Below are 20,501 nucleotides of genomic sequence, written 5' to 3' on the forward strand. Positions count from 1 at the left end.
CTAGAAAGGGACCCGGCCCTGCGAAAGCATCCTGGCCAAGTGTCCTAGAAAGGGACACGGCCCTCTGAAAGCATCCTGGTCCTGTGTCCAAGGAAGGGTCCCGGCCCTGTGAATGCATCCTGGCCCTGTGTCCAAGGAAGGGTCACCGTCCTGCGAAAGCATCCGGGCCCTGTATCCAAGGAAGGGTCCTGGCCCTTGTGAAAGCATCCTGGCCCTGTGTCCTAGAAACGGTCCCGCCCCTGCGATAGCATCCTGGCCCTGAGTCCTAGAAACGGTCCCAGCCTTGCAGAAGCATACTGGCCCTGTGTCCAAGGATGGGTCATGGCCTTGCGAAAGCCTCCTGGCACTGTGTCCTAGAAAGTCTCCCGGCCCTCTGAAAGCATCCTGGTCCTGTGTCGAAGGAAGGGTCCCCGTCCTGCGAAAGCATCCGGGCCCTGTATAAAAGGAAGGGTCATGGCCCTTGCGAAAGCATCCTGGCCCTGTGTCCTAGAAACGGTCCCGGCCCTGTAAAAGTTTCCTGGCCCTGTGTCCAAGGAGGGGTCCCCGTCCTGCGAAAGCATCCGGGCCCTGTATCCAAGGAAGGGTCCTGGCCCTTGTGAAAACATCCTGGCCCTGTGTCCTAGAAACGGTCCTGGCCCTGCGATAGCATCCTGGCCATGTGTCCCAGAAAAGGTCGCGGCCCTGTAAAGGCATCCTGGCCCTGTGTCCTAGAAAGGGTCATGGCCCTGCGAAAGCCTCCTGGTCCTGTGTCCTAGAAAGGCTCCCGGCCCTTTGAAAGCATCCTGGTCCTGTGTCCAAGGAAGGGTCCCCGTCCTGCGAAAGCATCCGGGCCCTGTGTCCTAGAGAGGGTCCCGGCAATGCGAAAGCATCCTGGCCAAGTGTCCAAGTAAGGGTCACGGACCTGCGATAGCCTCCTAGATCTGCGTCTTAGAAGGGGTCCTGGCCCTGCTGAAGCATCCTGCCCCTGTGTCCAAGGAAGGGTCCCGGACCTGCGATAGCATCCTGGCCCTTTGTCCCAGAAAAGTACCTGGCCCTGTGTCCAAGGAGGGGACCCGGCCCTGCGGAAGCATCCAGGCCCTGTGTCCAAGGAAATCTCCCGACCCTGCGGAAGCATCCTGGCCATTTGTCCCAGAAAAGGTCGCGGCCCTGTAAAAGCATCCTGGCCCTGTGTCCTAGAAAGGGTCATGGCCCACCTAAAGCTTCCTGGCCCTGGGTCCTAGAAAGGTTTCCGTCCCTGTGAAAACCTCCTGGCCCTGTGTCCTAGAAAAGGTCCCGGACCTGCGATAGCATCCTGCCCCTGTGTCCTAGAAAGGGTCCGGCCATGTGAAAGCATCCAGGCCCTGTGTCCTAGAAACGGTCCCGGCCCTGCAGAAGCATCGTGGCCCTGTGTCCAAGGAAGGGTCCTGGCCCTGCGAAAGCATCCTGTCCCTGTGTCCCAGAAACGGTCCCGGCATTGTAAAAGGTTCCTGGCCCTGTGTCCAAGGAGGGGACCCGGCCCTGCGGAAGCATCCAGTCCCTGTGTCCAAGGAAATCTCCCGGCCCTGCGGAAGCATCCTGGCCATGTGTCCCAGAAAAGGTCGCGGCCCTGTAAAAGCATCCTGGCCCTGTGTCCAAGTAAGGGGCCCGGCCCTGTTAAAGCATCCTGGCCCTGTGTCCCAGAAACGGTCCCGGCCCTGTAAAAGATTCCTGGCCCTGTGTCCAAGGAGGGGACCGGGCCCTGCGGAAGCATCCAGGCCCTGGGTCCTAGAAACGGTCCCGCCCCGCGATAGAATCCTGGCCCTGTGTCCTAGAAACGGTCCCAGCCATGCAGAAGCATCCTGGCCCTGTGTCCAAGGAGGGGTCCCGGCCCTGCGGAAGCATCCTGGCCCTGTGTCCAAGGAAGCTTCCCGGCCCTGTGAAAGTATCCTGGCCCTGTGTCCTAGAAAGGGTCCGGCCCTGTGAAAGCATCCTGGCCCTGAGTCCCAGAAACGGTCCCGGCCCTGTAAATGGTTCCTGGCCCTGTGTCCAAGGAGGGTACCGGGCCCTGCGCAAGCATCCAGGCCCTGTCTCCTAGAAACGGTCCCGCCCCGCGATAGCATCCTGGCCCTGTGTCCTAGAAACGGTCCCGGCCTTGCAGAAGCATCCTGGCCCTGTGTCCAAGGAGGGGTCCCGGCCCTGCGGAAGCATCCTGGCCCTGTGTCCAAGGAAGCTTCCCGGCCCTGTGAAAGTATCCTGGCCCTGTGTCCTAGAAAGGGTCCGGCCCTGCGAAAGCATCCTGGCACTGTCCTAGAAAGGGTCCCTGCCCTACGGATGCATCCTGGCCATGTGTCCTAGAAAGGGTCCCAGCCCTGTGAAAGCATCCTGGCCCTGTGTCCCAGAAACGGTCCCGGCCCTGTAAAAGATTCCTGGCCCTGTGTCCAAGGAGGGGACCGGGCCCTGCGGAAGCATCCAGGCCCTGTGTCCTAGAAACGGTCCCGCCCCGCGATAGCATCCTGGCCCTGTGTGCTAGAAACGGTCCCGGCCTTGCAGAAGCATCCTGGCCCTGTGTCCAAGGAGGGGTCCCGGCCCTGCGGAAGCATCCTGGCCCTGTGTCCAAGGAAGCTTCCCGGCCCTGTGAAAGTATCCTGGCCCTGTGTCCTAGAAACGGTCCCGGCCCTGCAGAAGCATCCTGGCCCTGTATCCAAGGAAGGGTCCCGGCCGTGCGAAAGCATCCTGGCCCTGTGTCCCAGAAACGTTCCTGGCCCTGTGTCCAATGAGGGGACCCGGCCCTGCGGAAGCATCCAGGCCCTGTGTCCAAGGAAATCTCCCGACCCTGCGGAAGCATCCTGGCCATTTGTCCCAGAAAAGGTCGCGGCCCTGTAAAAGCATCCTGGCCCTGTGTCCTAGAAAGGGTCATGGCCCACCTAAAGCTTCCTGGCCCTGGGTCCTAGAAAGGTTTCCGTCCCTGTGAAAACCTCCTGGCCCTGTGTCCTAGAAAAGGTCCCGGCCCTGCAAAAGCATCCTGGCCCTGTGACCCAGAAAGTGTCCCAGCCCTGTGAAAGCATCCTGGCCCTGTGTCCTAGAAAAGGTCCCGGCCCTGCAAAAGCATCCTGGCCCTGTGACCCAGAAAGTGTCCCAGCCCTGTGAAAGCATCCTGGCCCTGTGACCAAGAAAGTGTCCCAGCCCTGTGAAAGCATCCTGGCCCTGTGTCCTAGAAAGAGCCCAGCCATGCGAAAGCATCCTGGTCCTGTGTCCTACAAAGGGTCCCAGCCCTGTGAAAGCATCCTCGCCCTGTGTCCTAGAAATGGTCCCGGCCCTGCGAAAGCATCCTGGCACTGTCCTAGAATGGGTCCCGGCCCTGCGAAAGCATCCTGGCCTTGTGCCCTAGAAAGACTCACGGCCCTGCGAAAGCATCCGGGCCCTGTTCTAGAAAGGATCATGGCCCTGCGAAAGCATCCTGTCCCTGTGTCCAAGTAAGGGGCCCGGAACTGTGAAAGCATCCTGGCCCTATGTCCTAGAAATGGTCCCGGCCCTGCGAAAGCATCCTGGCACTGTCCTAGAAAGAGTCCCTGCCCTACCGATGCATCCTGGCCATGTGTCCTGGAAAGGGTCCCAGCCCTGTGAAAGCATCCTGGCCCTGTGTCCCAGAAACGGTCCCGGCCCTGTAAAAGGTTCCTGGCCCTGTGTCCAAGGAGGGGACCGGGCCCTGCAGAAGCACCCAGGCCCTGTGTCCTAGAAACAGTCCCGCCCCGCGATAGCATCCGGGCCCTGTGTTCTAGAAACGGTCCCGGCCTTGCAGAAGCATCCTGGCCCTGTGTCCAAGGAAGCTTCCCGGCCCTGTGAAAGTATCCTGGCCCTGTGTCCTAGAAACGGTCCCGGCCTTGCAGAAGTATCCTGGCCCTGTGTCCAAGGAAGCTTCCCGGCCCTGTGAAAGTATCCTGGCCCTGTGTCCTAGAAAGGGTCCGGCCCTGTAAAAGCATCCTGGCCCTGTGTCCTAGAAAGGGTCATTGCCCAGCGAAAGCTTCCTGGCCCTGGGTCCTAGAAAGGCTCCCGTCCCTGTGAAAACCTCCTGGCCCTGTGTCCTAGAAAAGGTCCCGGCCCTGCAAAAGCATCCTGGCACTGTGACCCAGAAAGTGTCCCAGCCCTGTGAAAGCATCCTGGCCCTGTGTCCTAGAAAGAGTCCCAGCCCTGCGAAAGCATCCGGGTCCTGTGTCCTACAAAGGGTCCGAGCCCTGTGAAAGCATCCTGGCCCTGTGTCCTAGAAATGGTCCCGGCCCTGCGAAAGCATCCTGGCACTGTCCTAGAAAGGGTCCCTGCCCTGCGAAAGCATCCTGGACCTGTGTCCTAGAAAGGGTCATTGCCCAGCGAAAGCTTCCTGGCCCTGGGTCCTAGAAAGGCTCCCGTCCCTGTGAAAACCTCCTGGCCCTGTGTCCTAGAAAAGGTCCCGGCCCTGCAAAAGCATCCTGGCACTGTGACCCAGAAAGTGTCCCAGCCCTGTGAAAGCATCCTGGCCCTGTGTCCTAGAAAGAGTCCCAGCCCTGCGAAAGCATCCGGGTCCTGTGTCCTACAAAGGGTCCGAGCCCTGTGAAAGCATCCTGGCCCTGTGTCCTAGAAATGGTCCCGGCCCTGCGAAAGCATCCTGGCACTGTCCTAGAAAGGGTCCCTGCCCTGTGAAAGCATCCTGGACCTGTGTCCTAGAAAGGGTCCCGGCCCTGCGAAAGCAACCTGGCCTTGTGTCCTAGAAAGACTCACGGCCCTGCGAAAGCATCCGGCCCCTGTTCTAGAAAGGATCATGGCCCTGTGAAAGCATCCTGTCCCTGTGTCCAAGTAAGGGGCCCGGCCCAGCGAAAGCATCCTTGCCCTGTTTCCTAGAAATGGTCCCGGCCCTGCGAAAGCATCTTGGCACTGTCCTAGAAAGGGTCCCAGCCCTGTGAAAGCATCCTGGCCCTGTGTCCCAGAAACGGTCCCGGCCCTGTAAAAGGTTCCAGGCCCTGTGTCCAAGGAGGGGACCGGGCCCTGCGGAAGCATCCAGGCCCTGTGTCCTAGAAACGGTCCCGCCCCGCGATAGCATCCTGGCCCTGTGTCATTGAAACGGTCCCGGCCTTGCAGAAGCATCCTGGCCCTCTGTCCAAGGAGGGGTCCCGGCCCTGCGGAAGCATCCTGGCCCTGTGTCCAAGGAAGCTTCCCGGCCCTGTGAAAGTATCCTGGCCCTGTGTCCTAGAAAGGGTCCCTGCCCTGCAAAAGCATCCTGGCCCTGTGTCCAAGGGTCCCGGACCTGCGATAGCATCCTGGCCCTGTGTCCTAGAAAGGGTCCGGCCCTGTGAAAGCATCCTGGCCCTGTCTCCAAGGAAGTGTCCCGGCCCTGCAGAAGCATCCTGGCTCTGTGTCCAAGTAAGGTTCCCGGCCCTGCGAAAGCATCCTGTCCCTGTGTCCTAGAAACGGTCCCGGCCCTGTGAAAGGTTCCTGGCCCTGTGTCCAAGGAGGGGACCACGCCCTGCGGAAGCATCCATGCCCTGTGTCGAAGGAAAGCTCCCGGCCCTGCGGAAGCATCCTGGCCATGTGTCCCAGAAAAGGTCCCGGCCCTGCAAAAGCATCATGGATCTGTGTCGTAGAAAGGGTCACAGCCCTGCGAAAGCATCCTGGCCCTGTGTCCTAGAAACTGTCCCGGCCCTGCAGAAGCATCCTGGACCTGTGTCCAAGGAAGGGTCCCGGCCCTGCGAAAGCATCCTGGCCCTGTGTCCCAGAAAAGTACCTGGCCCTGTGTCCAAGGAGGGGACACGGCCCTGCGGAAGCATCCAGGCCCTGTGTACAAGGAAATCTCCCGACCCTGCGGAAGCATCCTGGCCATTTGTCCCAGAAAAGGTCGCGGCCCTGTAAAAGCATCCTGGCCCTGTGTCCTAGAAAGGGTCATGGCCCACCTAAAGCTTCCTGGCCCTGGGTCCTAGAAAGGTTTCCGTCCCTGTGAAAACCTCCTGGCCCTGTGTCCTAGAAAAGGTCCCGGCCCTGCAAAAGCATCCTGGCCCTGTGACCCAGAAAGTGTCCCAGCCCTGTGAAAGCATCCTGGCCCTGTGTCCTAGAAAGAGTCCCAGCCCTGCGAAAGCATCCTGATCCTGTGTCCTACAAAGGGTCCCAGCCCTGTGAAAGCATCCTGGCCCTGTGTCCTAAAAATGGTCCCGGCCCTGCGAACGCATCCTGGCACTGTCCTAGAAAGGGTCCCTGCCCTGCGAAAGCATCCTGTCCCTGTGTCCTAGAAAGGGTCCCGGCCCTGCGAAAGCATCCTTGCCTTGTGTCCTAGAAAGACTCACGGCCCTGCGAAAGCATCCGGGCCCTGTTCTAGAAAGGATCATGGCCCTGCGAAAGCATCCTGTCCCTGTGTCCAAGTAAGGGGCCCGGCCCTGTTAAAGCATCCTGGCCCTATGTCCTAGAAATGGTCCCGGCCCTGCGAAAGCATCCTGGCACTGTCCTAAAAAGGGTCCCTGCCCTACTGATGCATCCTGGCCATGTGTCCTAGAAAGGGTCCCAGCCCTGTGAAAGCATCCTGGCCCTGTCCCAGAAACGGTCCCGGCCCTGTAAAAGATTCCTGGCCCTGTGTCCAAGGAGGGGACCGGGCCCTGCGGAAGCATCCAGGCCCTGTGTCCTAGAAACGGTCCCGCCCCGCGATAGCATCCTGGCCCTGTGTCCTAGAAACGGTCCCGGACTTGCAGAAGCATCCTGGCCCTGTGTCCAAGGAGGGGTCCCGGCCCTGCGGAAGCATCCTGGCCCTGTGTCCAAGGAAGCTTCCCGGCCCTGTGAAAGTATCCTGGCCCTGTGTCCTAGAAAGGGTCCGGCCCTGTGAAAGCATCCTGGCCCTGAGTCCCAGAAAAGGTCCCGGCCCTGTAAATGGTTCCTGGCCCTGTGTCCAAGGAGGGGACCGGGCCCTGCGCAAGCATCCAGGCCCTGTCTCCTAGAAACGGTCCCGCCCCGCGATAGCATCCTGGCCCTGTGTCCTAGAAACGGTCCCGGCCTTGCAGAAGCATCCTGGCCCTGTGTCCAAGGAGGGGTCCCGGCCCTGCGGAAGCATCCTGGCCCTGTTTCCAAGGAAGCTTCCCGGCCCTGTGAAAGTATCCTGGCCCTGTGTCCTAGAAAGGGTCCGGCCCTGCGAAAGCATCCTGGCACTGTCCTAGAAAGGGTCCCTGCCCTACGGATGCATCCTGGCCATGTGTCCTAGAAAGGGTCCCAGCCCTGTGAAAGCATCCTGGCCCTGTGTCCAAGGAAGGGTCCCGGACCTGCGATAGCATCATGGCCCTGTGTCCTAGAAAGGGTCCGGCCCTGTGAAAGCATCCTGGCCCTGTGTCCTAGAAACTGTCCCGGCCCTGCAGAAGCATCCTGGACCTGTGTCCAAGGAAGGGTCCCGGCCCTGCGAAAGCATCCTGGCCCTGTATCCCAGAAAAGTACCTGGCCCTGTGTCCAAGGAGGGGACCCGGCCCTGCGGAAGCATCCAGGCCCTGTGTCCAAGGAAATCTCCCGACCCTGCGGAAGCATCCTGGCCATTTGTCCCAGAAAAGGTCGCGGCCCTGTAAAAGCATCCTGGCCCTGTGTCCTAGAAAGGGTCATGGCCCACCTAAAGCTTCCTGGCCCTGGGTCCTAGAAAGGTTTCCGTCCCTGTGAAAACCTCCTGGCCCTGTGTCCTAGAAAAGGTCCCGGCCCTGCAAAAGCATCCTGGCCCTGTGACCCAGAAAGTGTCCCAGCCCTGTGAAAGCATCCTGATCCTGTGTCCTACAAAGGGTCCCAGCCCTGTGAAAGCATCCTGGCCCTGTGTCCTAAAAATGGTCCCGGCCCTGCGAACGCATCCTGGCACTGTCCTAGAAAGGGTCCCTGCCCTGCGAAAGCATCCTGTCCCTGTGTCCTAGAAAGGGTCCCGGCCCTGCGAAAGCATCCTTGCCTTGTGTCCTAGAAAGACTCACGGCCCTGCGAAAGCATCCGGGCCCTGTTCTAGAAAGGATCATGGCCCTGCGAAAGCATCCTGTCCCTGTGTCCAAGTAAGGGGCCCGGCCCTGTTAAAGCATCCTGGCCCTATGTCCTAGAAATGGTCCCGGCCCTGCGAAAGCATCCTGGCACTGTCCTAGAAAGGGTCCCTGCCCTACTGATGCATCCTGGCCATGTGTCCTAGAAAGGGTCCCAGCCCTGTGAAAGCATCCTGGCCCTGTGTCCCAGAAAAGGTCCCGGCCCTGTAAAAGATTCCTGGCCCTGTGTCCAAGGAGGGGACCGGGCCCTGCGGAAGCATCCAGGCCCTGGGTCCTAGAAACGGTCCCGCCCCGCGATAGAATCCTGGCCCTGTGTCCTAGAAACGGTCCCGGCCTTGCAGAAGCATCCTGGCCCTGTGTCCAAGGAGGGGTCCCGGCCCTGCGGAAGCATCCTGGCCCTGTGTCCAAGGAAGCTTCCCGGCCCTGTGAAAGTATCCTGGCCCTGTGTCCTAGAAAGGGTCCGGCCCTGTGAAAGCATCCTGGCCCTGAGTCCCAGAAACGGTCCCGGCCCTGTTAATGGTTCCTGGCCCTGTGTCCAAGGAGGGTACCGGGCCCTGCGCAAGCATCCAGGCCCTGTCTCCTAGAAACGGTCCCGCCCCGCGATAGCATCCTGGCCCTGTGTCCTAGAAACGGTCCCGGCCTTGCAGAAGCATCCTGGCCCTGTGTCCAAGGAGGGGTCCCGGCCCTGCGGAAGCATCCTGGCCCTGTGTCCAAGGAAGCTTCCCGGCCCTGTGAAAGTATCCTGGCCCTGTGTCCTAGAAAGGGTCCGGCCCTGCGAAAGCATCCTGGCACTGTCCTAGAAAGGGTCCCTGCCCTACGGATGCATCCTGGCCATGTGTCCTAGAAAGGGTCCCAGCCCTGTGAAAGCATCCTGGCCCGGTGTCCCAGAAACGGTCCCGGCCCTGTAAAAGATTCCTGGCCCTGTGTCCAAGGAGGGGACCGGGCCCTGCGGAAGCATCCAGGCCCTGTGTCCTAGAAACGGTCCCGCCCCGCGATAGCATCCTGGCCCTGTGTGCTAGAAACGGTCCCGGCCTTGCAGAAGCATCCTGGCCCTGTGTCCAAGGAGGGGTCCCGGCCCTGCGGAAGCATCCTGGCCCTGTGTCCAAGGAAGCTTCCCGGCCCTGTGAAAGTATCCTGGCCCTGTGTCCTAGAAACGGTCCCGGCCCTGCAGAAGCATCCTGGCCCTGTATCCAAGGAAGGGTCCCGGCCCTGCGAAAGCATCCTGGCCCTGTGTCCCAGAAACGTTCCTGGCCCTGTGTCCAATGAGGGGACCCGGCCCTGCGGAAGCATCCAGGCCCTGTGTCCAAGGAAATCTCCCGACCCTGCGGAAGCATCCTGGCCATTTGTCCCAGAAAAGGTCGCGGCCCTGTAAAAGCATCCTGGCCCTGTGTCCTAGAAAGGGTCATGGCCCACCTAAAGCTTCCTGGCCCTGGGTCCTAGAAAGGTTTCCGTCCCTGTGAAAACCTCCTGGCCCTGTGTCCTAGAAAAGGTCCCGGCCCTGCAAAAGCATCCTGGCCCTGTGACCCAGAAAGTGTCCCAGCCCTGTGAAAGCATCCTGGCCCTGTGTCCTAGAAAGAGTCCCAGCCCTGCGAAAGCATCCTGATCCTGTGTCCTACAAAGGGTCCCAGCCCTGTGAAAGCATCCTGGCCCTGTGTCCTAAAAATGGTCCCGGCCCTGCGAACGCATCCTGGCACTGTCCTAGAAAGGGTCCCTGCCCTGCGAAAGCATCCTGTCCCTGTGTCCTAGAAAGGGTCCCGGCCCTGCGAAAGCATCCTTGCCTTGTGTCCTAGAAAGACTCACGGCCCTGCGAAAGCATCCGGGCCCTGTTCTAGAAAGGATCATGGCCCTGCGAAAGCATCCTGTCCCTGTGTCCAAGTAAGGGGCCCGGCCCTGTTAAAGCATCCTGGCCCTATGTCCTAGAAATGGTCCCGGCCCTGCGAAAGCATCCTGGCACTGTCCTAGAAAGGGTCCCTGCCCTACTGATGCATCCTGGCCATGTGTCCTAGAAAGGGTCCCAGCCCTGTGAAAGCATCCTGGCCCTGTGTCCCAGAAACGGTCCCGGCCCTGTAAAAGATTCCTGGCCCTGTGTCCAAGGAGGGGACCGGGCCCTGCGGAAGCATCCAGGCCCTGTGTCCTAGAAACGGTCCCGCCCCGCGATAGCATCCTGGCCCTGTGTCCTAGAAACGGTCCCGGACTTGCAGAAGCATCCTGGCCCTGTGTCCAAGGAGGGGTCCCGGCCCTGCGGAAGCATCCTGGCCCTGTGTCCAAGGAAGCTTCCCGGCCCTGTGAAAGTATCCTGGCCCTGTGTCCTAGAAAGGGTCCGGCCCTGTGAAAGCATCCTGGCCCTGAGTCCCAGAAACGGTCCCGGCCCTGTAAATGGTTCCTGGCCCTGTGTCCAAGGAGGGGACCGGGCCCTGCGCAAGCATCCAGGCCCTGTCTCCTAGAAACGGTCCCGCCCCGCGATAGCATCCTGGCCCTGTGTCCTAGAAACGGTCCCGGCCTTGCAGAAGCATCCTGGCCCTGTGTCCAAGGAGGGGTCCCGGCCCTGTGAAAGTATCCTGGCCCTGTGTCCTAGAAAGGGTCCGGCCCTGCGAAAGCATCCTGGCACTGTCCTAGAAAGGGTCCCTGCCCTACGGATGCATCCTGGCCATGTGTCCTAGAAAGGGTCCCAGCCCTGTGAAAGCATCCTGGCCCTGTGTCCAAGGAAGGGTCCCGGACCTGCGATAGCATCATGGCCCTGTGTCCTAGAAAGGGTCCGGCCCTGTGAAAGCATCCTGGCCCTGTGTCCTAGAAACTGTCCCGGCCCTGCAGAAGCATCCTGGACCTGTGTCCAAGGAAGGGTCCCGGCCCTGCGAAAGCATCCTGGCCCTGTATCCCAGAAAAGTACCTGGCCCTGTGTCCAAGGAGGGGACCCGGCCCTGCGGAAGCATCCAGGCCCTGTGTCCAAGGAAATCTCCCGACCCTGCGGAAGCATCCTGGCCATTTGTCCCAGAAAAGGTCGCGGCCCTGTAAAAGCATCCTGGCCCTGTGTCCTAGAAAGGGTCATGGCCCACCTAAAGCTTCCTGGCCCTGGGTCCTAGAAAGGTTTCCGTCCCTGTGAAAACCTCCTGGCCCTGTGTCCTAGAAAAGGTCCCGGCCCTGCAAAAGCATCCTGGCCCTGTGACCCAGAAAGTGTCCCAGCCCTGTGAAAGCATCCTGGCCCTGTGTCCCAGAAACGTTCCTGGCCCTGTGTCCAATGAGGGGACCCGGCCCTGCGGAAGCATCCAGGCCCTGTGTCCAAGGAAATCTCCCGACCCTGCGGAAGCATCCTGGCCATTTGTCCCAGAAAAGGTCGCGGCCCTGTAAAAGCATCCTGGCCCTGTGTCCTAGAAAGGGTCATGGCCCACCTAAAGCTTCCTGGCCCTGGGTCCTAGAAAGGTTTCCGTCCCTGTGAAAACCTCCTGGCCCTGTGTCCTAGAAAAGGTCCCGGCCCTGCAAAAGCATCCTGGCCCTGTGACCCAGAAAGTGTCCCAGCCCTGTGAAAGCATCCTGGCCCTGTGTCCTAGAAAGAGTCCCAGCCCTGCGAAAGCATCCTGATCCTGTGTCCTACAAAGGGTCCCAGCCCTGTGAAAGCATCCTGGCCCTGTGTCCTAAAAATGGTCCCGGCCCTGCGAACGCATCCTGGCACTGTCCTAGAAAGGGTCCCTGCCCTGCGAAAGCATCCTGTCCCTGTGTCCTAGAAAGGGTCCCGGCCCTGCGAAAGCATCCTTGCCTTGTGTCCTAGAAAGACTCACGGCCCTGCGAAAGCATCCGGGCCCTGTTCTAGAAAGGATCATGGCCCTGCGAAAGCATCCTGTCCCTGTGTCCAAGTAAGGGGCCCGGCCCTGTTAAAGCATCCTGGCCCTATGTCCTAGAAATGGTCCCGGCCCTGCGAAAGCATCCTGGCACTGTCCTAGAAAGGGTCCCTGCCCTACTGATGCATCCTGGCCATGTGTCCTAGAAAGGGTCCCAGCCCTGTGAAAGCATCCTGGCCCTGTGTCCCAGAAACGGTCCCGGCCCTGTAAAAGATTCCTGGCCCTGTGTCCAAGGAGGGGACCGGGCCCTGCGCAAGCATCCAGGCCCTGTCTCCTAGAAACGGTCCCGCCCCGCGATAGCATCCTGGCCCTGTGTCCTAGAAACGGTCCCGGCCTTGCAGAAGCATCCTGGCCCTGTGTCCAAGGAGGGGTCCCGGCCCTGCGGAAGCATCCTGGCCCTGTGTCCAAGGAAGCTTCCCGGCCCTGTGAAAGTATCCTGGCCCTGTGTCCTAGAAAGGGTCCGGCCCTGTGAAAGCATCCTGGCCCTGAGTCCCAGAAACGGTCCCGGCCCTGTAAATGGTTCCTGGCCCTGTGTCCAAGGAGGGTACCGGGCCCTGCGCAAGCATCCAGGCCCTGTCTCCTAGAAACGGTCCCGCCCCGCGATAGCATCCTGGCCCTGTGTCCTAGAAACGGTCCCGGCCTTGCAGAAGCATCCTGGCCCTGTGTCCAAGGAGGGGTCCCGGCCCTGCGGAAGCATCCTGGCCCTGTGTCCAAGGAAGCTTCCCGGCCCTGTGAAAGTATCCTGGCCCTGTGTCCTAGAAAGGGTCCGGCCCTGCGAAAGCATCCTGGCACTGTCCTAGAAAGGGTCCCTGCCCTACGGATGCATCCTGGCCATGTGTCCTAGAAAGGGTCCCAGCCCTGTGAAAGCATCCTGGCCCTGTGTCCCAGAAACGGTCCCGGCCCTGTAAAAGATTCCTGGCCCTGTGTCCAAGGAGGGGACCGGGCCCTGCGGAAGCATCCAGGCCCTGTGTCCTAGAAACGGTCCCGCCCCGCGATAGCATCCTGGCCCTGTGTGCTAGAAACGGTCCCGGCCTTGCAGAAGCATCCTGGCCCTGTGTCCAAGGAGGGGTCCCGGCCCTGCGGAAGCATCCTGGCCCTGTGTCCAAGGAAGCTTCCCGGCCCTGTGAAAGTATCCTGGCCCTGTGTCCTAGAAACGGTCCCGCCCCGCGATAGCATCCTGGCCCTGTGTGCTAGAAACGGTCCCGGCCTTGCAGAAGCATCCTGGCCCTGTGTCCAAGGAGGGGTCCCGGCCCTGCGGAAGCATCCTGGCCCTGTGTCCAAGGAAGCTTCCCGGCCCTGTGAAAGTATCCTGGCCCTGTGTCCTAGAAACGGTCCCGGCCCTGCAAAAGCATCCTGGCCCTGTGACCCAGAAAGTGTCCCAGCCCTGTGAAAGCATCCTGATCCTGTGTCCTACAAAGGGTCCCAGCCCTGTGAAAGCATCCTGGCCCTGTGTCCTAAAAATGGTCCCGGCCCTGCGAACGCATCCTGGCACTGTCCTAGAAAGGGTCCCTGCCCTGCGAAAGCATCCTGTCCCTGTGTCCTAGAAAGGGTCCCGGCCCTGCGAAAGCATCCTTGCCTTGTGTCCTAGAAAGACTCACGGCCCTGCGAAAGCATCCGGGCCCTGTTCTAGAAAGGATCATGGCCCTGCGAAAGCATCCTGTCCCTGTGTCCAAGTAAGGGGCCCGGCCCTGTTAAAGCATCCTGGCCCTATGTCCTAGAAATGGTCCCGGCCCTGCGAAAGCATCCTGGCACTGTCCTAGAAAGGGTCCCTGCCCTACTGATGCATCCTGGCCATGTGTCCTAGAAAGGGTCCCAGCCCTGTGAAAGCATCCTGGCCCTGTGTCCCAGAAAAGGTCCCGGCCCTGTAAAAGATTCCTGGCCCTGTGTCCAAGGAGGGGACCGGGCCCTGCGGAAGCATCCAGGCCCTGGGTCCTAGAAACGGTCCCGCCCCGCGGTAGAATCCTGGCCCTGTGTCCTAGAAACGGTCCCGGCCTTGCAGAAGCATCCTGGCCCTGTGTCCAAGGAGGGGTCCCGGCCCTGCGGAAGCATCCTGGCGCTGTGTCCAAGGAAGCTTCCCGGCCCTGTGAAAGTATCCTGGCCCTGTGTCCTAGAAAGGGTCCGGCCCTGTGAAAGCATCCTGGCCCTGAGTCCCAGAAACGGTCCCGGCCCTGTAAATGGTTCCTGGCCCTGTGTCCAAGGAGGGTACCGGGCCCTGCGCAAGCATCCAGGCCCTGTCTCCTAGAAACGGTCCCGCCCCGCGATAGCATCCTGGCCCTGTGTCCTAGAAACGGTCCCGGCCTTGCAGAAGCATCCTGGCCCTGTGTCCAAGGAGGGGTCCCGGCCCTGCGGAAGCATCCTGGCCCTGTGTCCAAGGAAGCTTCCCGGCCCTGTGAAAGTATCCTGGCCCTGTGTCCTAGAAAGGGTCCGGCCCTGCGAAAGCATCCTGGCACTGTCCTAGAAAGGGTCCCTGCCCTACGGATGCATCCTGGCCATGTGTCCTAGAAAGGGTCCCAGCCCTGTGAAAGCATCCTGGCCCTGTGTCCCAGAAACGGTCCCGGCCCTGTAAAAGATTCCTGGCCCTGTGTCCAAGGAGGGGACCGGGCCCTGCGGAAGCATCCAGGCCCTGTGTCCTAGAAACGGTCCCGCCCCGCGATAGCATCCTGGCCCTGTGTGCTAGAAACGGTCCCGGCCTTGCAGAAGCATCCTGGCCCTGTGTCCAAGGAGGGGTCCCGGCCCTGCGGAAGCATCCTGGCCCTGTGTCCAAGGAAGCTTCCCGGCCCTGTGAAAGTATCCTGGCCCTGTGTCCTAGAAACGGTCCCGGCCCTGCAGAAGCATCCTGGCCCTGTATCCAAGGAAGGGTCCCGGCCCTGCGAAAGCATCCTGGCCCTGTGTCCCAGAAACGTTCCTGGCCCTGTGTCCAATGAGGGGACCCGGCCCTGCGGAAGCATCCAGGCCCTGTGTCCAAGGAAATCTCCCGACCCTGCGGAAGCATCCTGGCCATTTGTCCCAGAAAAGGTCGCGGCCCTGTAAAAGCATCCTGGCCCTGTGTCCTAGAAAGGGTCATGGCCCACCTAAAGCTTCCTGGCCCTGGGTCCTAGAAAGGTTTCCGTCCCTGTGAAAACCTCCTGGCCCTGTGTCCTAGAAAAGGTCCCGGCCCTGCAAAAGCATCCAGGCCCTGTGACCCAGAAAGTGTCCCAGCCCTGTGAAAGCATCCTGGCCCTGTGTCCTAGAAGGAGTCCCAGCCCTGCGAAAGCATCCTGATCCTGTGTCCTACAAAGGGTCCCAGCCCTGTGAAAGCATCCTGGCCCTGTGTCCTAAAAATGGTCCCGGCCCTGCGAACGCATCCTGGCACTGTCCTAGAAAGGGTCCCTGCCCTGCGAAAGCATCCTGTCCCTGTGTCCTAGAAAGGGTCCCGGCCCTGCGAAAGCATCCTTGCCTTGTGTCCTAGAAAGACTCACGGCCCTGCGAAAGCATCCGGGCCCTGTTCTAGAAAGGATCATGGCCCTGCGAAAGCATCCTGTCCCTGTGTCCAAGTAAGGGGCCCGGCCCTGTTAAAGCATCCTGGCCCTATGTCCTAGAAATGGTCCCGGCCCTGCGAAAGCATCCTGGCACTGTCCTAGAAAGGGTCCCTGCCCTACTGATGCATCCTGGCCATGTGTCCTAGAAAGGGTCCCAGCCCTGTGAAAGCATCCTGGCCCTGTGTCCCAGAAACGGTCCCGGCCCTGTAAAAGATTCCTGGCCCTGTGTCCAAGGAGGGGACCGGGCCCTGCGGAAGCATCCAGGCCCTGTGTCCTAGAAACGGTCCCGCCCCGCGATAGCATCCTGGCCCTGTGTCCTAGAAACGGTCCCGGACTTGCAGAAGCATCCTGGCCCTGTGTCCAAGGAGGGGTCCCGGCCCTGCGGAAGCATCCTGGCCCTGTGTCCAAGGAAGCTTCCCGGCCCTGTGAAAGTATCCTGGCCCTGTGTCCTAGAAAGGGTCCGGCCCTGTGAAAGCATCCTGGCCCTGAGTCCCAGAAACGGTCCCGGCCCTGTAAATGGTTCCTGGCCCTGTGTCCAAGGAGGGGACCGGGCCCTGCGCAAGCATCCAGGCCCTGTCTCCTAGAAACGGTCCCGCCCCGCGATAGCATCCTGGCCCTGTGTCCTAGAACCGGTCCCGGCCTTGCAGAAGCATCCTGGCCCTGTGTCCAAGGAGGGGACCGGGCCCTGCGGAAGCATCCAGGCCCTGTGTCCTAGAAACGGTCCCGCCCCGCGATAGCATCCTGGCCCTGTGTCCTAGAAACGGTCCCGGACTTGCAGAAGCATCCTGGCCCTGTGTCCAAGGAGGGGTCCCGGCCCTGCGGAAGCATCCTGGCCCTGTGTCCAAGGAAGCTTCCCGGCCCTGTGAAAGTATCCTGGCCCTGTGTCCTAGAAAGGGTCCGGCCCTGTGAAAGCATCCTGGCCCTGAGTCCCAGAAACGGTCCCGGCCCTGTAAATGGTTCCTGGCCCTGTGTCCAAGGAGGGGACCGGGCCCTGCGCAAGCATCCAGGCCCTGTCTCCTAGAAACGGTCCCGCCCCGCGATAGCATCCTGGCCCTGTGTCCTAGAACCGGTCCCGGCCTTGCAGAAGCATCCTGGCCCTGTGTCCAAGGAGGGGTCCCGGCCCTGCGGAAGCATCCTGGCCCTGTTTCCAAGGAAGCTTCCCGGCCCTGTGAAAGTATCCTGGCCCTGTGTCCTAGAAAGGGTCCGGCCCTGCGAAAGCATCCTGGCACTGTCCTAGAAAGGGTCCCTGCCCTACGGATGCATCCTGGCCATGTGTCCTAGAAAGTGTCCCAGCCCTGTGAAAGCATCCTGGCCCTGTGTCCAAGGAAGGGTCCCGGACCTGCGATAGCATCATGGCCCTGTGTCCTAGAAAGGGTCCGGCCCTGTGAAAGCATCCTGGCCCTGTGTCCTAGAAACGGTCCCGGCCTTGCAGAAGCATCCTGGCCCTGTGTCCAAGGAGGGGTCCCGGCCCTGCGGAAGCATCCTGGCCCTGTGTCCAAGGAAGCTTCCCGGCCCTGTGAAAGTATCCTGGCCCTGTGTCCTAGAAAGGGTCCGGCCCTGTGAAAGCATCCTGGCCCTGAGTCCCAGAAACGGTCCCGGCCCTGTAAATGGTTCCTGGCCCTGTGTCCAAGGAGAGTACCGGGCCCTGCGCAAGCATCCAGGCCCTGTCTCCTAGAAACGGTCCCGCCCCGCGATAGCATCCTGGCCCTGTGTCCTAGAAACGGTCCCGGCCTTGCAGAAGCATCCTGGCCCTGTGTCCAAGGAGGGGTCCCGGCCCTGCGGAAGCATCCTGGCCCTGTGTCCAAGGAAGCTTCCCGGCCCTGTGAAAGTATCCTGGCCCTGTGTCCTAGAAAGGGTCCGGCCCTGTGAAAGCATCCTGGCCCTGAGTCCCAGAAACGGTCCCGGCCCTGTAAATGGTTCCTGGCCCTGTGTCCAAGGAGGGTACCGGGCCCTGCGCAAGCATCCAGGCCCTGTCTCCTAGAAACGGTCCCGCCCCGCGATAGCATCCTGGCCCTGTGTCCTAGAAACGGTCCCGGCCTTGCAGAAGCATCCTGGCCCTGTGTCCAAGGAGGGGTCCCGGCCCTGCGGAAGCATCCTGGCCCTGTGTCCAAGGAAGCTTCCCGGCCCTGTGAAAGTATCCTGGCCCTGTGTCCTAGAAAGGGTCCGGCCCTGCGAAAGCATCCTGGCACTGTCCTAGAAAGGGTCCCTGCCCTACGGATGCATCCTGGCCATGTGTCCTAGAAAGGGTCCCAGCCCTGTGAAAGCATCCTGGCCCTGTGTCCCAGAAACGGTCCCGGCCCTGTAAAAGATTCCTGGCCCTGTGTCCAAGGAGGGGACCGGGCCCTGCGGAAGCATCCAGGCCCTGTGTCCTAGAAACGGTCCCGCCCCGCGATAGCATCCTGGCCCTGTGTGCTAGAAACGGTCCCGGCCTTGCAGAAGCATCCTGGCCCTGTGTCCAAGGAGGGGTCCCGGCCCTGCGGAAGCATCCTGGCCCTGTGTCCAAGGAAGCTTCCCGGCCCTGTGAAAGTATCCTGGCCCTGTGTCCTAGAAACGGTCCCGGCCCTGCAGAAGCATCCTGGCCCTGTATCCAAGGAAGGGTCCCGGCCCTGCGAAAGCATCCTGGCCCTGTGTCCCAGAAACGTTCCTGGCCCTGTGTCCAATGAGGGGACCCGGCCCTGCGGAAGCATCCAGGCCCTGTGTCCAAGGAAATCTCCCGACCCTGCGGAAGCATCCAGGCCCTGTGTCCTAGAAACGGTCCCGCCCCGCGATAGCATCCTGGCCCTGTGTGCTAGAAACGGTCCCGGCCTTGCAGAAGCATCCTGGCCCTGTGTCCAAGGAGGGGTCCCGGCCCTGCGGAAGCATCCTGGCCCTGTGTCCAAGGAAGCTTCCCGGCCCTGTGAAAGTATCCTGGCCCTGTGTCCTAGAAACGGTCCCGCCCCGCGATAGCATCCTGGCCCTGTGTGCTAGAAACGGTCCCGGCCTTGCAGAAGCATCCTGGCCCTGTGTCCAAGGAGGGGTCCCGGCCCTGCGGAAGCATCCTGGCCCTGTGTCCAAGGAAGCTTCCCGGCCCTGTGAAAGTATCCTGGCCCTGTGTCCTAGAAACGGTCCCGGCCCTGCAAAAGCATCCTGGCCCTGTGACCCAGAAAGTGTCCCAGCCCTGTGAAAGCATCCTGGCCCTGTGACCCAGAAAGTGTCCCAGCCCTGTGAAAGCATCCTGGCCCTGTGACCCAGAAAGTGTCCCAGCCCTGTGAAAGCATCCTGGCCCTGTGTCCTAGAAACGGTCCCGGCCCTGCAAAAGCATCCTGGCCCTGTGTCCTAGAAACGGTCCCGGCCCTGCAAAAGCATCCTGGCCCTGTGACCCAGAAAGTGTCCCAGCCCTGTGAAAGCATCCTGGCCCTGTGTCCTAAAAATGGTCCCGGCCCTGCGAACGCATCCTGGCACTGTCCTAGAAAGGGTCCCTGCCCTGCGAAAGCATCCTGTCCCTGTGTCCTAGAAAGTGTCCCAGCCCTGTGAAAGCATCCTGGCCCTGTGTCCTAGAAAGAGTCCCAGCCCTGCGAAAGCATCCTGATCCTGTGTCCTACAAAGGGTCCCAGCCCTGTGAAAGCATCCTGGCCCTGTGTCCTAAAAATGGTCCCGGCCCTGCGAACGCATCCTGGCACTGTCCTAGAAACGGTCCCGGCCCTGCAAAAGCATCCTGGCCCTGTGACCCAGAAAGTGTCCCAGCCCTGTGAAAGCATCCTGGCCCTGTGACCCAGAAAGTGTCCCAGCCCTGTGAAAGCATCCTGATCCTGTGTCCTACAAAGGGTCCCAGCCCTGTGAAAGCATCCTGGCCCTGTGTCCTAGAAACGGTCCCGGCCCTGCAAAAGCATCCTGGCCCTGTGTCCTAGAAACGGTCCCGGCCCTGCAAAAGCATCCTGGCCCTGTGACCCAGAAAGTGTCCCAGCCCTGTGAAAGCATCCTGGCCCTGTGTCCTAAAAATGGTCCCGGCCCTGCGAACGCATCCTGGCACTGTCCTAGAAAGGGTCCCTGCCCTGCGAAAGCATCCTGTCCCTGTGTCCTAGAAAGTGTCCCAGCCCTGTGAAAGCATCCTGGCCCTGTGTCCTAGAAAGAGTCCCAGCCCTGCGAAAGCATCCTGATCCTGTGTCCTACAAAGGGTCCCAGCCCTGTGAAAGCATCCTGGCCCTGTGTCCTAAAAATGGTCCCGGCCCTGCGAACGCATCCTGGCACTGTCCTAGAAAGGGTCCCTGCCCTGCGAAAGCATCCTGTCCCTGTGTCCTAGAAAGGGTCCCGGCCCTGCGAAAGCATCCTTGCCTTGTGTCCTAGAAAGACTCACGGCCCTGCGAAAGCATCCGGGCCCTGTTCTAGAAAGGATCATGGCCCTGCGAAAGCATCCTGTCCCTGTGTCCAAGTAAGGGGCCCGGCCCTGTTAAAGCATCCTGGCCCTATGTCCTAGAAATGGTCCCGGCCCTGCGAAAGCATCCTGGCACTGTCCTAGAAAGGGTCCCTGCCCTACTGATGCATCCTGGCCATGTGTCCTAGAAAGGGTCCCAGCCCTGTGAAAGCATCCTGGCCCTGTGTCCCAGAAACGGTCCCGGCCCTGTAAAAGATTCCTGGCCCTGTGTCCAAGGAGGGGACCGGGCCCTGCGGAAGCATCCAGGCCCTGTGTCCTAGAAACGGTCCCGCCCCGCGATAGCATCCTGGCCCTGTGTCCTAGAAACGGTCCCGGACTTGCAGAAGCATCCTGGCCCTGTGTCCAAGGAGGGGTCCCGGCCCTGCGGAAGCATCCTGGCCCTGTGTCCAAGGAAGCTTCCCGGCCCTGTGAAAGTATCCTGGCCCTGTGTCCTAGAAAGGGTCCGACCCTGTGAAAGCATCCTGGCCCTGAGTCCCAGAAACGGTCCCGGCCCTGTAAATGGTTCCTGGCCCTGTGTCCAAGGAGGGGACCGGGCCCTGCGCAAGCATCCAGGCCCTGTCTCCTAGAAACGGTCCCGCCCCGCGATAGCATCCTGGCCCTGTGTCCTAGAAACGGTCCCGGCCTTGCAGAAGCATCCTGGCCCTGTGTCCAAGGAGGGGTCCCGGCCCTGCGGAAGCATCCTGGCCCTGTGTCCAAGGAAGCTTCCCGGCCCTGTGAAAGTATCCTGGCCCTGTGTCCTAGAAAGGGTCCGGCCCTGCGAAAGCATCCTGGCACTGTC

The sequence above is a fragment of the Hypanus sabinus genome, chromosome 13 (assembly GCF_030144855.1).
Source record: "Hypanus sabinus isolate sHypSab1 chromosome 13, sHypSab1.hap1, whole genome shotgun sequence".
NCBI lineage: Eukaryota > Metazoa > Chordata > Chondrichthyes > Myliobatiformes > Dasyatidae > Hypanus > Hypanus sabinus.